Genomic DNA, 16,426 nt, shown 5'->3' with positions numbered 1-16,426 from the left:
ACGGTCATGCACGTGTTGACGAGGAACTCCCTCTACTCTACTCAACGTATTACTGTATAAAATCAAGTTATGGGACAAATCCAACAACCGTTGTTGTTTCAGGCTATCAACTTACGCTTTGTAGTCCAGGTTCCCAGTTCGAATCTCGTCTTTCAGATTTGTTAGTTTTAGGTCCAAATTTGATCAATGACAAGTGGGACCCTCGTGTGTTGTTCCGATATTTCAGTGTAAGATGGTCTTTTGAACAAACACTTTGCGCGGTTAGACAAGTAACGGCACGAGTTACACGTATTTTGCAAGTTTACGAACAAAAATGACAGCGACATAGAATATCACATCCACCCCGCAGCTTAGATGATATGGTGATACGAGTTTTTACATTGCTGGAACTGAGATCCAATGGCTTGCGAGTAGTCTTTGTAATTATGCGCAATTACCAAACTCTCCAAGGTTTTTTTTGCAAATAAAACATTCAGGCCTCGTGTGTGCCGCTGCATCTTGGATCCAACGGCTCCCCGTTGCTCATATTAGGCGCTCCCCGTAGCTTAATTGGCCGCTACGATGATACGAGCATCTAGGTCGTATGATCTGTGATCAAATGCCACATGTGTAGTACTTGTACTTTCTGCGCAATTCCCAAACTCTCTCAGGCGTATATTGCAAAAACATTCAAACCTCCTACTGTGAGCCGTCAGATCTCCATGAACACGTATCACCATAGAATCTACAGTGAGGGAGCACCTCATATTCTCCCGTGCGAGAAAACATCAGGTGCTCTCGCAGCTTGGATGGTATGGTGATACGAGCTTCGAGGTTGTTTGATCTGAGATCCAATGGCATCTGAGCAGTCTTTGTGCTTGTAAGCAGTGGACGAAATCTTTGGGGGCTTTTCTGCAAAAAATCATTTGAACCACCGAGGAGTTGTTGGGTCACAAATCCAACGGCTCCGAAGAGCTTGTATCACCAAAGCATCTAAGGTGTGGTAGCACATGATATTCTTACATACAGGAGAATATGATGTTCTCCTTCATCTTAGATGCTACGGTGATACGAGCTTCGAGGTTGTTGGATATGGGATCCAAGGGCATCTGAGTAGTTTTTGTAAAAATTGTGTGCAATTCTCAAACTCATTAAGGTTTCTTGTAAAAATATGAAGACATCATGTGAGCTGCTATATCTCAGATCAACAAGCTCCAAGCAACTCGTATCAGCATATAGCATCTAAGGTGTGGGGGCACATGATATTCTCCCTGGGAGGAGGGGGTGCACAACCAATCGGTGTTTGGGAGGGTGGAGACAAATATAATCTAAACAATCCTAAACAGAGCTTCACAATTGTATCTAGGGTCGAGGGGTTAACCCCCGACAATCTACATAGCTCCGCCTAAACACAACATTTGCATGTACTGTAGTACTAGAATTAATATTCATGTTTCAGTTTCATGTTCATTTTAAATATTGAATTGAGGACCATGCATGTCTTTCATTTTACTCCCTTCGTTCCTAAATATTAGTCTTTTAGAGATTTCAAATGGACTGCCATATACGGATGTATATAGACATATTTTAGAGTGTAGATTCACTCATTTTGCTCCGTATGTAGTCAGTTGTTGAAATCTCTGAAAGACTAATATTTAGGAACAGAAGGAGTATTATTAAATTCGTGTCATACATGCATGGTATGGAAAAATAGATGCACTATAGTTATTGGATTGCTGTTGTGTTCGTGTGTGTTCGTGTGTGTGTGTGTGTGGTTGTATGCTTGATATATACAAAGTTTTCTCACCACCATGCCGTTCATCTTTTAAATTTGAATTTGCAATCAAAAAATTACTAGGGATACCATGAAATGTGAAATCCATGTTGAGATCACTATATCACAAACTCACTCTAATTCAATAACTCGTCATAAATCAATTACCACGTTGAGATTACTATTTGCAAGGAAAATACGGGCATTGTAATACACATAGATTCGTTCGGCAATTTAAAAGATTCCTTTTGTATTCTTTTTTTGAGAGACCCTTTCGTATTCTCGAATGGTAGGACCCAACGGCGTACCGGCCAGACCTTGGCTCGTGTTGATCCTAAAAAAACGGGCTCGTGTCCTTCCGGTGGCGTGCGTGGTACGCACATTAGCCAATCCCAACTAGTCGAGCCTCCGCGTTTCGAGTCAAAATATCTGGCGGCCAGAATTCCAGCCCTAGAAAATTCCCCTCATGTCCCCGGTCCATAATGACTACCGATGAACAATGGAGGGATGCTTTAGTAACTAGACAACGTTACCTACCGTGCCGAGCACGGTTCAATTCCCTCGGTCGCCGCTACCAAGGTCACCTGTCAACCGCATTGCCTAGTACTACTACTACTACACCAGGATGAGCACAGAATTGAGCCCGTTTGTTCGTGCCTACTAGTACTTGAGTTAATATATACCCCTAAAAAAACTTGAGTTAATATATCAGGCAATGCACTACTACGGAGGGATTATCCTTCTACTCTGCATATATAACTTGTCTGAAGTCGAACTAGGCAAAATGTTTGACCAAATCCTTTCTTAAGAAATACAACAGGAAAGATGTATCGCTTGATTTTTTTTGCATGATGCAGGTTATGATATTGTTTCGAATCCTGGATTTTAAATTTTAGAAAATCCAAAAGTGACCAGAAATTCATGAAACTGAGCATGGTCACGTGATATGGCACAAATATTCCTACGTAATTTTTTTCTTCAATTTGAGACAAGCTGCTTATGAGAAGTTGCACAAATGAAGAGCCAAGGTATTTTGGAACAAAGACCTGTCACATTAAGGCGAACGCTTTCACTATTGCAACCATGGGCGTTTACGTGCTGCCACGAGTCCCGCTTCTCATCGGCAGGTGCCATCCGAGCAAGCGTGTGAGTCGACGGGAGGCGTGCAAGCAGACTGCTGCGTAGGCTCACCGGGAGGCGAGCCCTTTGACCAGGCTCCGCCGCCCACCTTCGCCCCAACTGCTCCCACTTTTAACGTCGCCGGCGCCGCAGTTTAAAATCAACCTCGCACTACCCAGTATCGCTACAATCTTCTCTCTTCCCCTCCGATTCTCGTGTCGTCTACCTCCAACCAGCCTGACCTAACCGTACGCCATGCCGCATCACGATGGTCTGCCCTTAGTCTTCCAATTTCCTGAGGAAGACACCCAGCCGGAGTCTAAAGAACATAAGGCGTTGTAGGACGAGCTTCAACCGGCCTTGCGGGAAGATGCCGCGCCTGTCCCTGCTCCCGTTCCGGCTCCCGTCGCCCCGTCTGCGCCAGCGCCCATCCCCGTGGCATTGATGGGCTCGGAGCCGCACATTGTCGCCAAGCTTGATGCCACGGGGTTCCACGAGGTCCCCGTTGACTTTCACGCACCCGTGCACCTGCCAGCGCATGCGCCTGCGCGTGCACTGATGCGCACCCCCGTGCCGGTGCCTGTGCACCTACCAGCGCATGTGCCTGCGCGTGCACTAACGTGCGTGCCGGTGCCGGTGCCCGTGCACACGAATGTCTCCGCCGCGCTGTTGCCAGCGCTTGTCCCCGCGCGGGTGCCAGTGCCCCCCTCAGCGGCATGGATGGCCGTCGTCGACCGCTTCCTTGCACCAACGCTATCGCCTCCTCCCGCCAGTTGACACGCTCCTGCAGACCGAAGTCCAAAACATTATGGCCTTCCTTGGAGCTAGGGCCAACGTCCAGGAGTACGCCAACAATGGCGCAAGACGCCGCCATCGCCGTCGCCGTCGGTCAGTGGCCCGACGACACACAGAGCACGGCAGAGGATCCGCTTCCCACCGTAAGATGCCCCCGCCGCCGCGTAATCTAAATTCGCCATGAAAAACGTTCGGATTGCCATGCTTAAAATCCGAACGTTTATCATTTCTGTTTATTTTAGATCGTTCATCGTATGAATGTAAAGTCGGAGTCAGATAGCATGAAATCTAAGGATTGATCGATTGAATGTTCTGCTAGAGCCGTATCAAATTAAATATAAAACGTCATCAAGCCACATATTCCTTCTCATCCAATGACCTAGACTGCTTCAATGTCGAATGCTCAACACGTTTAGCGTGCAGTTAATTTCATGCCAAAAATAGTGCTAATCACATAATAACACGAAAATAATATCCTACTTAATATCCGCATGCACTTAATATACTTCCAAATTGACGTGCATTGCACGTACACATTGACTAGTACTACTAGTACGTGAAACTGGTGCCATAACTTGTGAACGCGTCCAGATATAGTCAACGGCAACATCGCCTGCGAGTTCTTCGTGTTTGCCCGTGCGTCTAAACGCAGAAGGGGAGGAGAGAGAGAGCACACATGGAACCCACCAGTAAGTGAAGGAGAATAGTACGTGCTAACGAGCCGGTCCCACTAATGTACTAAAAAATAATATTACATTTTATCCATTAAATAGGTTGTGGTAATATAAAAACATTATATGAACAAAGGGGGGTACAACAAACATTGTTGTTCTACGTATGTTGCCTATTGACGTGCGGCTTGAAGGCCCTGGATGTTCGGTCCTCATCCTTTATTTTTTAATTTGTATATGGGTCCAAATTTGTTTCATGACAGGTGGGCCCCTCAGTGTGTAGTTTGTAGCACTTTAATTTGTGAGTCGAAATTTGTTCCTTTCCGGGTGGACTATCTATGTGTAGTTTTGTAGCTTATTTCTAATAATTAAAGAGAACAACAAAGTTTTTTGCAATAATACCATGGCGCAATGTTGAAGGCGAGAAAGGACGTGTGAGAGAGCGATGACCGAGCCAGAGGGAAATCAATGGGGGGAGGTGCGGGGGTTGCAACGGTGTTTGGAGTAGTTATGGGCCGAATGCTATGAAAATATAATCTAAACCCACCGGAATAAATGCCTACACAAATTAATCCAAGGTTGGAGTCCCCCTCGCAATGTAAATAGCTTCGGCTTTGCAAGGGATGGAGAGGTAGCTTCAATGTGTGGAAGATACGGTGTGAAAAAGCGAGGTCAATCGAGAGACATATAGATAGAGAAACAAAGTGAGTGTGGTCCGACATTCATTGAAAAGATATATATGCTCTGGAGAGATATTGTCCGATTGAGCTTTTGGGAAGAGTGAGGGCTGTAAGATAGAGCTTGAGAGATGATCCAGTCACAGACATGTAGATATATTTTGTGCGTGGAGGAAGCAAGGTCAATCGATTACATATATAAAGGGAGAGAGATTGAGCGAGTGTGGGTCGTCGTGCGATCAAAAGAGTGAGACAGGTTGGAGAGAGTGACCTAGATAGACAATGTGAGTGAGAGAGTATACAATATGAATATGTCGAATTGGGCTCAAACATGGAGATATATCGTTTGTGTCCGAGAAAGAGCGAAGTCAATCGAGACATACAGAGAGAGAGAGATTGAGCGAGCGTGGCCCGCCATGAGGTCGAAAGAGCGAGGCGGCTTGGATGGACTGACCTAGATAGACAATGTGCGTGAGAGAGTATAGAGTGTGTTGATCGAGGCCCGAACAGGGAGATATGTCATTTGTGTGTGAAAGAAAACGAGGTTAATCGAGACTCAGATAAAGAGAGCGAGATTGAGGGAGTGTGGCCCGCCATGCGGAAGAAAGAGTGAGACAGTCTCGAGGGAGTGACCTAGATAGACAACGTGCGTGCGTGCGCAGGAGAGGTTGGGGGGCTAGATAGGCAATGCATGTATCTAGCGAGAGAGGGTGGGAGGGAGAGAGAGAGATCTCGGCATGGGGTGCAATGGCGGGTGTGTGAGGTAAATACATTTGGTAATAGAGTGTAAAAAGGGGGTTGTGTAGTTGAGAGAGTTAGAGATCGAAACATGGAGAGAAAGAATGAACATGTGTTAGAGACCTATAGCTTTCTAATATGGTTAGGAGAGGCAGATTGACCGATACAGGAAGTATGTAGCGTGTGTGCCGGGGGGGTGGGGCTAAAAACAACATTTGAATGTAGATAGTACGAGACTTAATATCGATGTTTCAATTCGGTGTACATAGTAACATTTGAACTGAGGACCATGCATATGGGTAATTATTTCGAATTCATGCCATACTAGGTTTGGAAAAGTTCACATTGACTCGATTGTTGTGCTATTTACTAGCAAGAGGCCAATGCGTTCCATGGAACATAAAGATGCATTTATACGAGTTGTTTATCTCGTGGGAGACGAAGATGAACGAGGGAAGTCCTTATCTGCAAATGTGGAGAGGGGTGCGGGTATCTTTTTGCAAAATTGTCATAGTTTGCTTTCTATCCGTCGGATATAGATCGGACGGTCTATATTGCAGGATGGCAGGCACACCATCATCACCAACTCATTTTTTTATCTATACCCCTATATAGTGTGCGAATAACTTTGAAAGTTGGTCGTTGGATGAAGCCAATTCAACGGTACAGAGATGGCAAATCCGAGCACTACTGGCCGTTGGATATCATCTACATTCCACCAGATTCTGCCACGTGTACAATCTAGAAGACTCCATGGTTGAACTTAAGCATAATGAACAAAGCTCAAAACACAAGCACTTTTCCTTTGTTCTCTAGAATCTTCAATATCTTAATTGCCCAAACTTTTTTTTCTAAATGAATTGTCACTTTTTGTTTTTACTTTATGCTTTACAATGCACAATTCCATGAATCTTAAAATAGATTTTTTTTGTAAAACTAATTGATTTTGGAAGAGATGAACTATAAGAATTAAACGAACATCTACATCATGCATATATGATTCAAAGTTTACATGCTATATTGTGGTATTTATTCATAATTTGGTTACCAAATCTCATGCGTGCAATGCACGTGTACTTTACTAGTAAGAGTAGATATTACGTCATATGTTTGAATCCATCGAAAGTTTTCTCACTACCATGGTGTTCAACATATACATATGAATTTGTATTAAAAAAGCAGCGTGGATACCGTGAAATGCGCAATCCACGTTAGAATTGGAGATCGCTATGTGACACACACTCTAATTCAAATAACTAATTATGTGACACACACTCTAATCCACGTTAGCATGGATATTGTGGATACCGTTTTGATTTTTTTTTTCAAATAACTCATGATTGATTAATTTATAGTATCTCGTTTCAAATGACTAATTATTTGCAAGGAAAACACAGGCATGGTAATACATACAGATTCGTTTGCAAATGAAAGAAGATTCGTTTGCATTCTCAAATGTAGGCGCACCAGGCAGACCAGGGTCGTGTCGTGGTGGTCGCGTGTGTCGTACGGACACTTGGCACCCAGCCACCCACCCCCTCCCTCGCTCCCCAAAATAAGTTCGCGCTTCCACGTTTCAGATTGAAATATCTGGCGGCCCCAAACAAAATCTCCCTTCTCCCCCGTCCCCTTCCGCGCCCAAATTGCTCAAACCCCTAATTCGCCGCCAACCCAAGCAAAGTTTGAACCGCCCCTCGTCTCGTCTCTTTCCCCACCTCTGTGTCGGACGACAACGACGAAGACGACTGTCGCGCTTCACCACCGCACCGGAGCTACCTCGCCTACGCCCTCGTCCACCGCACCGGGTGGTCCACCGACAACGTCAGCCGCCGCAACCGACGTGCCTCACAGACACCGACTTCCACTGCATCAGGTGCGCTTCACCGACGCCATGTCCCACCTCACCGGGGCTACTTCACCGAGCACATTGTCGCACCTCCGCCCCCCCCCCCCCGAGGCCGTTGGGGCTTCACCAACGGTCTCATCCACCGCATCGTAGCGCTCCGCTGCCACTCAAGATCTGCATCCGTGCGCAGCCAGCAAACGCCAGCGCATCACCCTCAACGGCTCTGAAGTGACCCGCACTCTAGCTAGGCGAGCATGCCCAAACGCCGGCCCGAACTAGGTATCCACACATCACTCCCTTGTGCACTGTTCCGACGATGTTTGGATATCCTTTCACTGCTCTCTTAGCTTACACACCTATGCAACTCTAACTTTAACTCTTATTTCTTCTGGAGATATCATCTGAAACAAGCAAAACCATTTTTTAGCAAAGCATGGCGGCGCTACGGGATCTGGTACACATCCTGCACACCCGTATAACCTTGTAAGTATATGTCCTCCGGTACAACAGCAAGGTCAATTCCTCTTATTTGATCAACCATTCGTCCTGTCAAAAATGCATAGGGGGGTGCAAGGAGCCCAAGGCCTGCACATCCAAGCAAGTGGTAACATGGACTTGTACATGGAACATCCCAAGCGCAAGCAGAGCTACAGTGAGCCTTTACAACAAGCTAGCGCAAGTCCATGCATTTCATTTAATTCGTACTAGCCTGTGTGTATGATTTGTGTGCAGTGGTGGATCCATGAATTAGGGGCGAACATTTAACTTAAAAAATACGGAGGCACTTGCACTCAGGAAATCCACATAACTTGAGAAATGTGAAGCTACATGCACTTTGAAAACCAGCTAATGATCCAAAGTAGTTCAGATTATGAAACACTAAATGATGTAAGCACCAAAAACACAAAATGCAGCATGGTGTACAAGGACTACTAACATGGTCTTTACCTGCTTGAATTATTTGTTCTCTGGCTGAAAATATCGAAGTGTAATTGCACCTATAACTAGTGCGCAAACTGCATATCAATATATCTATCCCGCACAAGTATGCCAATAGTTTCAAACAACAGATTAGAAAAGTATTTATGCTACGTTGTCATGATACGGGGACTTTCTGGTAGATGGCCTCGACGTTTCCTCAAGCCATGAAAATGTACTATAATTTGCTTCTCATCAATGCCTGCAAATCTCTATGTCTCTCTCAACATAGCAGATCATCATTAGACACTAAATCCTTCAATGGGAGCTTGCAAAATTGCATTAGATCCCTGATTAGAAACTATATGTTCATCACCAGGAGCATGTAAAATGTTTGCATCAAATCCTTCATTAGTAGTCTGTTCACTAGACACTTCAGGCTCAAGAACAACATGAGCTTGTATGTTTGCACCGGAAACTTGATTAGATACATCAGATTCAGTCAGTTAAGTACTGGTTGGGGGAGTTATAAAATAAGCAGAAATTGGTTTCATTTTCTCATAGATTCCCTACATACAAGCAGTTTTACAACACCGTCGGGTTTAACTATTGGCCAGAAATTGAACAGTTGAATTAGATATAATCAGGGATGTGATGTACCTACTCGTCACGCTTGCTGCTCTTGCAAGCTGCGACTATCCATTTGCGCAAGCTCGATGCCATGCCCGTGCTGCCGCCGTTGCCTCCCATGTAGGCTACACCCAGGGTTGGATCTTCGTCTTCTTGTCCTTCCATTCGCTTGAAGCCCGGTGACCGCCCTCCAACAAGGGCGCGAGGAAGTGTTGTGTCGGTCTGTCCAGCGGCGTCTAGGTTAGGAGCAAACCAGACTGGAGGCTGGAGCGAACGAATTGGGATTTTTTCTGCCGTCGATCGATATGGGAGGCGCTCGTTTGGGCCGCGAGCCTGTTATAGGGCCTGCCTTGCACTTACGTTATTGGCCCATCCAAATTGAAACGTTTTTCTTCATTTTTTACATTGCCTGGTCGTGCGTTGGGATGAACAAAACTAGCCTGGGCCAACCTGGACGACTCAAACTAGGTGCACAAAACTTTCCAGCCACACGAGGCGGCCGCCCATACCAGCCCCTATGGTGGTGTTGCCTCTTTTGCGTGTATGATTGGGGTAGTGAAAAATATTCCAGTGGCGCTTTTGATTTACCCACAGAATGGTTGAACTGCTTGTTTCTATGAACTGAGTTTGCCAATAATGTGAAGGATAACAGTCTTTTCATCCTATTGTAGATTGCTTAGATCTCGATATGTCAAATGTAATCGCGTGAAATATACAGTAAAAGTCAGTGTGATGTGTGTGGCTACAACTAGTCTAACTACAGGTCCTCATATAACATATTAAGGATGCACCATCTTACCAGATTAACCATTCGACTTACCAATGCAGTGTGGGAAAAAAGAAGTATTGGGACTGCGTCCAAGCAATTGATGCCATGGACTCCTTCGTAGAACCTTGTAAGCGGAAAAGAAGTTGCAGTGTGCCTGTACAAAGAGCTAGCGTAAGTTCAATTACCTGCTTCTCGGAATTTTAGTTAGCCATTTATTGCAAAATTGTTCAATTACGTTGCTTGGCTTAATTTAGTTTGCTACTGATTACATAATGCCATAGCCTGTTAATCCTATTATAGACTGCGCCTATCTATGTGTTTGATACTTACTGTTAAGAATTACCTGTTTGCCTAAACTTAAATAGCTACTTAAGCACGTAGATAGCTGGTCCTATGTACTTCTAGGGTGCAACAGAATTCACGTGTAATTTATGTTCTGATACCCTGTTTGTTTAAATGGTTTGCTGTTATCACTTGTTGCACTAGTAATCTTTACATGTTCATAGATAGACAACTGTCAGGTTTATATGAGGGACACCATCTTTTTAACTTATATATGTGTTGGAATCATTTTGCTTACGTCAAAGGAATTTACAGATGTCTGTGTTGCTCGTAAACGGTACCGACTTGTTACTTTAATATGTTGCCAAGAACTTGTTAGTTTTACTAGTTTGATGTTAGTTTCTTATGGCTCTTGCAAAACTTTATTTATTGATTGCTAACATTCAAGTTTGCAGGATCCAACTGAAACTCTGTGGCACAACAGGTATGTTTTCAGAAACTTCGTTGTTTACCTGGTTTGCTGCTGTAACTTGTTGATGTAATTATCTTACCAACTTCAAGTTTTCAGGATCCAATTGGAAGTCCAATTGCACAGCGGGTACATTTTCAAAAATATATTTGTGTAACAGGTTTGCTGCTGTAACTTGTTTCTCTAATCAAGTTACTGACTACTCAACATTTCAGGATCCAAGAGAAACTCCAATGACACAACAGGTTTCTTTTGCAAAACTTGTTTGTTTAAGTGCTTCGCTGCTGCAACTGGTTGCTCTAATCATGTTACTGGCTACTCAACTTTTCAGGATCCAAGAGAAACTCCAATGCCACAACAGGTACCTTTTGGAAAACTTGTTTGTTTAACTGCTTTGCTACTTCAACAACCGGTTACAATGATGTTAATAACTACTTTTCAGCATCCAATTGAAACTCTTTAATTCCTTGTTTGTTTAACTGGTTTGCTGTTATAACTCCTAGTTGAGATGTTTTGCTAACTTCAACATTTCAGAATCCAACCGGAACTTTAATGGCAAAACAGGTTAGCCCAAGAACAAAGAGCGAGGTCCCCATGGACGTTGTATCATCCCACAGCAGTGGCACCGGCCAATCGTGCATCATGAATTGCCAACTGCTGATGCTCTAGAGGCTAAACTAGTGGTAGAAAGAGATTCTACTTCTGTACTTAGAGATGAAGTTGACATGTTGAGGAAGCAAACAGCACAATCACAAGAAGTACTCAAGAAAACCATTAAATATTTGGTGGATTTCAAAATGAAGCAAGCTGAGACTGACCGCATTGTTAAGGTCCTGAAGGAAAAAAGGAAATTAAATTCCCACTTGGTAAATCATAGGTGAAATTTTCTTTCCATCGTTGAATAACCTTTGTGTTGTTTGTTCATGTAATCGATCAAACCATTTGTTTTAGAGATCATGTAATAATTGTTTTTTGTTTTTTGGTTTGTAATTTTCTTTGAGCACAAGTCTGTATTAATTGATAAGACTCGGAGACATTTCATTTTGATTGTTGTGCCAGACCTACAAATATGCCAATCGGGCTGAATGTGCATTCAGCAATAATAGTAGTATAGATGGACCATAAGTGGCATGCATCGGAAAGGGCCAAGATGATGTACTAGCTTCGCTAGAAAAAGGATGCTCTTCTAGCAAAAAAATACAGCGGCCTGGCTTATGTATGTTAGTTGATATTATTGATCCATATCTATAAGTGTTTACATGTCTGTTAGTTTTGTACATTCTTGGTTGATTGACTTGTATTTGAATCTTGATACATCGCTTGTGTACATATCTAAATGGGAGTACACATTATGCTGCATGTGACATTTGAGTTGGACATAACATGTTCCAAATATTCGAATTCACCTTAAACTGGATTCTAGCTTCTGAATTCGAGTATCGGCATTTGTAAATCATATTCATATATGACAATGGAATACATCTTTGTCGTGCTTTTGAAGATATATAAAAACACATAAAATGATTTATAAAGATTCATATAGGAATACAAAATGGATTCGAATTTAGTTTCCAGGGTAAACATGGATGCTTATTCTCCCAAAATTCGAAACAAGTGGAAAAATTTCCACACCCACGTCGGCTCCCAAAGCCAAGTGTTTAGGAGATGGAAATTATTGTCTACCCCTTACACGGACAATCCATCGGCCCGATTTCCACTACTCTCAATAGGGGTAGGTTAGTAACTTCAATTAGACGTGACACGACCGCCTCTGAGCCCATTCCGACACGGTGGGCGCCAAACATGGGCGGCAAAACACATTTGATTCAAGCTCGTCCGAAAGACCTCTGTTTCTCCCTCCATTTCCCCATTCATACACGGTGGGCGGCAAAACAAACTCACCTCAGCCGAAATTGATGTAGGCAAATATTTTCAATAGGGGCAGGTTTGTAACTTCACTCAGACGTGACACAACCGCCCTACCTGTCAGCCCCGTTCATACACCGTGGGCGCCAACCATGGGCGCCAAAACACCCTTGCTACCTCTTGAGCACTGCGTTGGTTTTTCCCTTGAAGAGGAAAGGGTGATGCAGTAAAGTAGCATAAGTATTTCCCTCAGATTTTGAGAACCAAGGTATCAATCCAGTAGGAGGCTACGCTCGAGTCCCTCGCACCTACACAAAACAAATAAGAACCTCGCAACCAACGTGATAAAGGGGTTGTCAATCCCTTCACGGTCACTTACGAGAGTGAGATCTGATAGATATGATAAGATAATATTTTTGGTATTTTTATGATAAAGATAAATAAAGATGCAAAGTAAAATAAAAGGCAATAGAAATAGCTAAGTGTTGGAAAATTAATATGATGGAGAATAGACCCGGGGGCCATAGGTTTCACTAGTGGCTTCTCTCAAGAGCATAGTATTGTGGTGGGTGAACAAATTACTGTCGAGCAATTGATAGAATTGAGCATAGATATGAGAATATCTAGGTATGATCATGTATATAGGCATCACGTCCGTGACAAGTAGACCGATTCCTGCCTGCATCTACTACTATTACTCCACACATCGACCGCTATCCAGCATGCATCTAGAGTATTAAGTTCATAAGAACAGAGTAATGCTTTAAGTATGATGACATGATGTAGAGGGATAAACTCATGCAATATGATATAAACCCCATCTTGTTATCCTCGATGGCAACAATACAATACGTTCCTTGCTGCCCCTGCTGTCACTGGGAAAGGACACCGCAAGATTGAACCCAAAGCTAAGCACTTCTCCCATTGCAAGAAAGATCAATCTAGTAGGCCAAACCAAACTGATAATTCGAAGAGACTTTCAAAGATAACCAATCATACATAAAAGAATTCAGAGAAGATTCAAATATTGTTCATAGATAATCTTGATCATAAACCCACAATTCATCGGTCCCGACAAACACGATCGCAAAAGAAGATTACATCGAATAGATCTCCACGAGAATCGAGGAGAACTTTGTATTGAGATCCAAAGAGAGAGAAGAAGCCATCTAGCTAATAACTATGGACCCGAAGGTCTGAAGTAAACTACTCACACATCATCAGAGAGGCTATGGTGTTGATGTAGAAGCCCTCCGTGATCAATGCCTCCTCCGGCAAGACGCCGGAAAAGGCCCCAAGATGGGATCTCACGGGTACAGAAGGTTGCGGCGGTGGAATTAGGTTTTCGTGGATGCCTCTGATGGTTTGGGAGTACGTAGGTATATATAGGAGGAAGAAGTACGTCGGTGGAGCAACGTGGTCCCCACGAGGGTGGAGGGCGCACCTGGGGGGGTAGGCGCGCCCCCCTGCCTCGTGCTCTCCTTGTTGATTGCTTGACATGGACTCCAAGTCCTCTGGATCATGTTTGTTCCGAAAGTCACATTCCCGAAGGTTTCATTCCGTTTGGACTCCGTTTGATATTCTTTTTCTGCGAAACTCTGAAATAGGCAAAAAACAGCAATTTGGGTTGGGCCTCCGGTTAATAGGTTAGTCCCAAAAATAATATAAAAGTGTATAGATAAGCCCATTAAACATCCAAAACCGAATATATAATAGCATGGAACAATCAAAAATTATAGATACGTTGGAGACGTATCAAGCATCCCCAAGCTTAATTCCTGCTCGTCCTCGAGTAGGTAAATGATAAAAACAGAATTTTTGATGTGGAATGCTTCTTGGCATACTTCTTAATGTAATCCTTTTTATTGTGGCATGAATATTTAGGTCCGAAAGATTCAAGATAAAAGTTTAATGTTGACATAAAAACAATAATACTTCAAACATGCTAACCAAGCAATTATGTCTTATCAAAATAACATAGCCAAAGAAAGCTTATCCCTACAAAATCATATAGTTAGGCTATGTTTCAATATTGTCACACAAACGTTCTCATCATGCATAACCCCGATGACAAGCCGAGCAATTGGTTCATACATTTAACGTGCTTCAGCCTTTTCAACTCTTACGCAATACATGAGCGCAAGCCATGGATATAGCACTATGGGTGGAGTGAAGTATAATGATGGGGGTTATGAGAGAAGACAAAAAGGTAGAAAGTCTGACATTGACGCGGCTAATCAATAGGCTATGGAGATGCCCACCGATTGATGTCAATGGGAGGAGTAGGGATTGCCATGCAACGGATGCATTAGAGCTATAAATATATGAAAGCTCAACAAAAGAAACTAAGTGGGTGTGCATCCAACTTGCTTGCTCACGAAGACATAGGGCATTTAGAGGAAGCCCATCATTGGAATATACAAGCCAAGTTCTATAATGAAAAATTCCCACTGGTATATGAAAGTGACAACATAGGAGACTCTCTATCATAAAAAGCATGGTGCTACTTTGAAGCACAAGTGTGGAAAAGGATAGTAGCATTGTCCCTTCTCTCTTTTTCTCTCATTTTTTGGGGGCTTCTCTTTTTTTTCTTTGGCCTCTTTTTTTATATTTTAGTCCGGAATCTCATCCCGGCTTGTGGGGGAATCATAGTCTCCATCATCCTTTCCTCACATGGGACAATGCTCTAATAATGATGATCATCACACTTTTATTACTTACAACTCAAGAATTACAACTCAATACTTAGAACAAGATATGACTCTATGTGAATGCCTCCGGCGGTGTACCGGGATATGCGATGAATCAAGAGTGACATGTATGAAAAAATTATGAATAGTGGCTTTGCCACAAAATACTATGTCAACTGCATGATCATGCAAAGCAATATGACAATGATGAAGCGTGTCATAATAAATGGAACGGTGGAAAGTTGCATGGCAATATATCTCGGAATGGCTATGGAAATGCCATAATGGGTAGGTATGGTGGCTGTTTTGAGGAAGATATAAGGAGGTTTATGTGTGATAGAGTGTATCGTATCACGGGGTTTGGATGCACCGGCGAAGTTTGCACCAACTCTCAAGGTGAGAAAGGGCAATGCGCAGTACCGTAGAGGCTAGAAAATTGTGGAAGGTTGAGAGTGCGTATAATCCATGGACTCACATTAGTCATAAAGAACTCATATACTTATTGCAAAAGTTTATTAGCCCTCGAAGCAAAGTACTACTACGCATGCCCCTAGAGGGATAGATTGGTAGGAAAAGACCATCGCTCGTCCCCGACCGCCACTCATATGGAAAGCAATAAAAGAACACCTATGTGTCAAAATTGTTACACAACTTTTACCATACGTGCATGCCACGGGACTTGCCAACTTTAACAAGAGTATTTCTCAATTTCACAATTACTCAACTAGCACACTCTAATATTACCACCTTTATATCTCAAAACACTTATCAAGTATCTAACTTCTCATGATATTTAATGAACTCAATATAGAAGATTAATTTCATAATTAAAGCAAATTACCATGCTGTTTAAGACTCTCAAAATAATATAAGTGAAGCATGAGAGTTCAAAAATTTCTATAAAATATAACCACCGCCATGCTCTAAAAGATATAAGTGAAGCACTAGAGCAAAACTATATAGCTCAAAGAATATAAGTGAAGCACTAGAGCAAAACTATATAGCTCAAAGAATATAAGTGAAGCACATAGAGTATTCTAAAAAAGTATGAATCATGTCTGTCTCTCTCAAAAGGTGTGTACAGCAAGGATGATTGTGGCAAACTAACAAATAAAGACTCAAATCATACAAGACGCTCCAAGAAAAACACATATCATGTGGTGAATAAAAGTATAGCTCCAAGTAAATTTACCGATGGATGAG

The sequence above is a fragment of the Triticum aestivum genome, chromosome 3D, assembly GCF_018294505.1.
Source record: "Triticum aestivum cultivar Chinese Spring chromosome 3D, IWGSC CS RefSeq v2.1, whole genome shotgun sequence".
Classification (NCBI taxonomy): domain Eukaryota; kingdom Viridiplantae; phylum Streptophyta; class Magnoliopsida; order Poales; family Poaceae; genus Triticum; species Triticum aestivum.
This window is presented reverse-complemented; position numbering follows the sequence as displayed.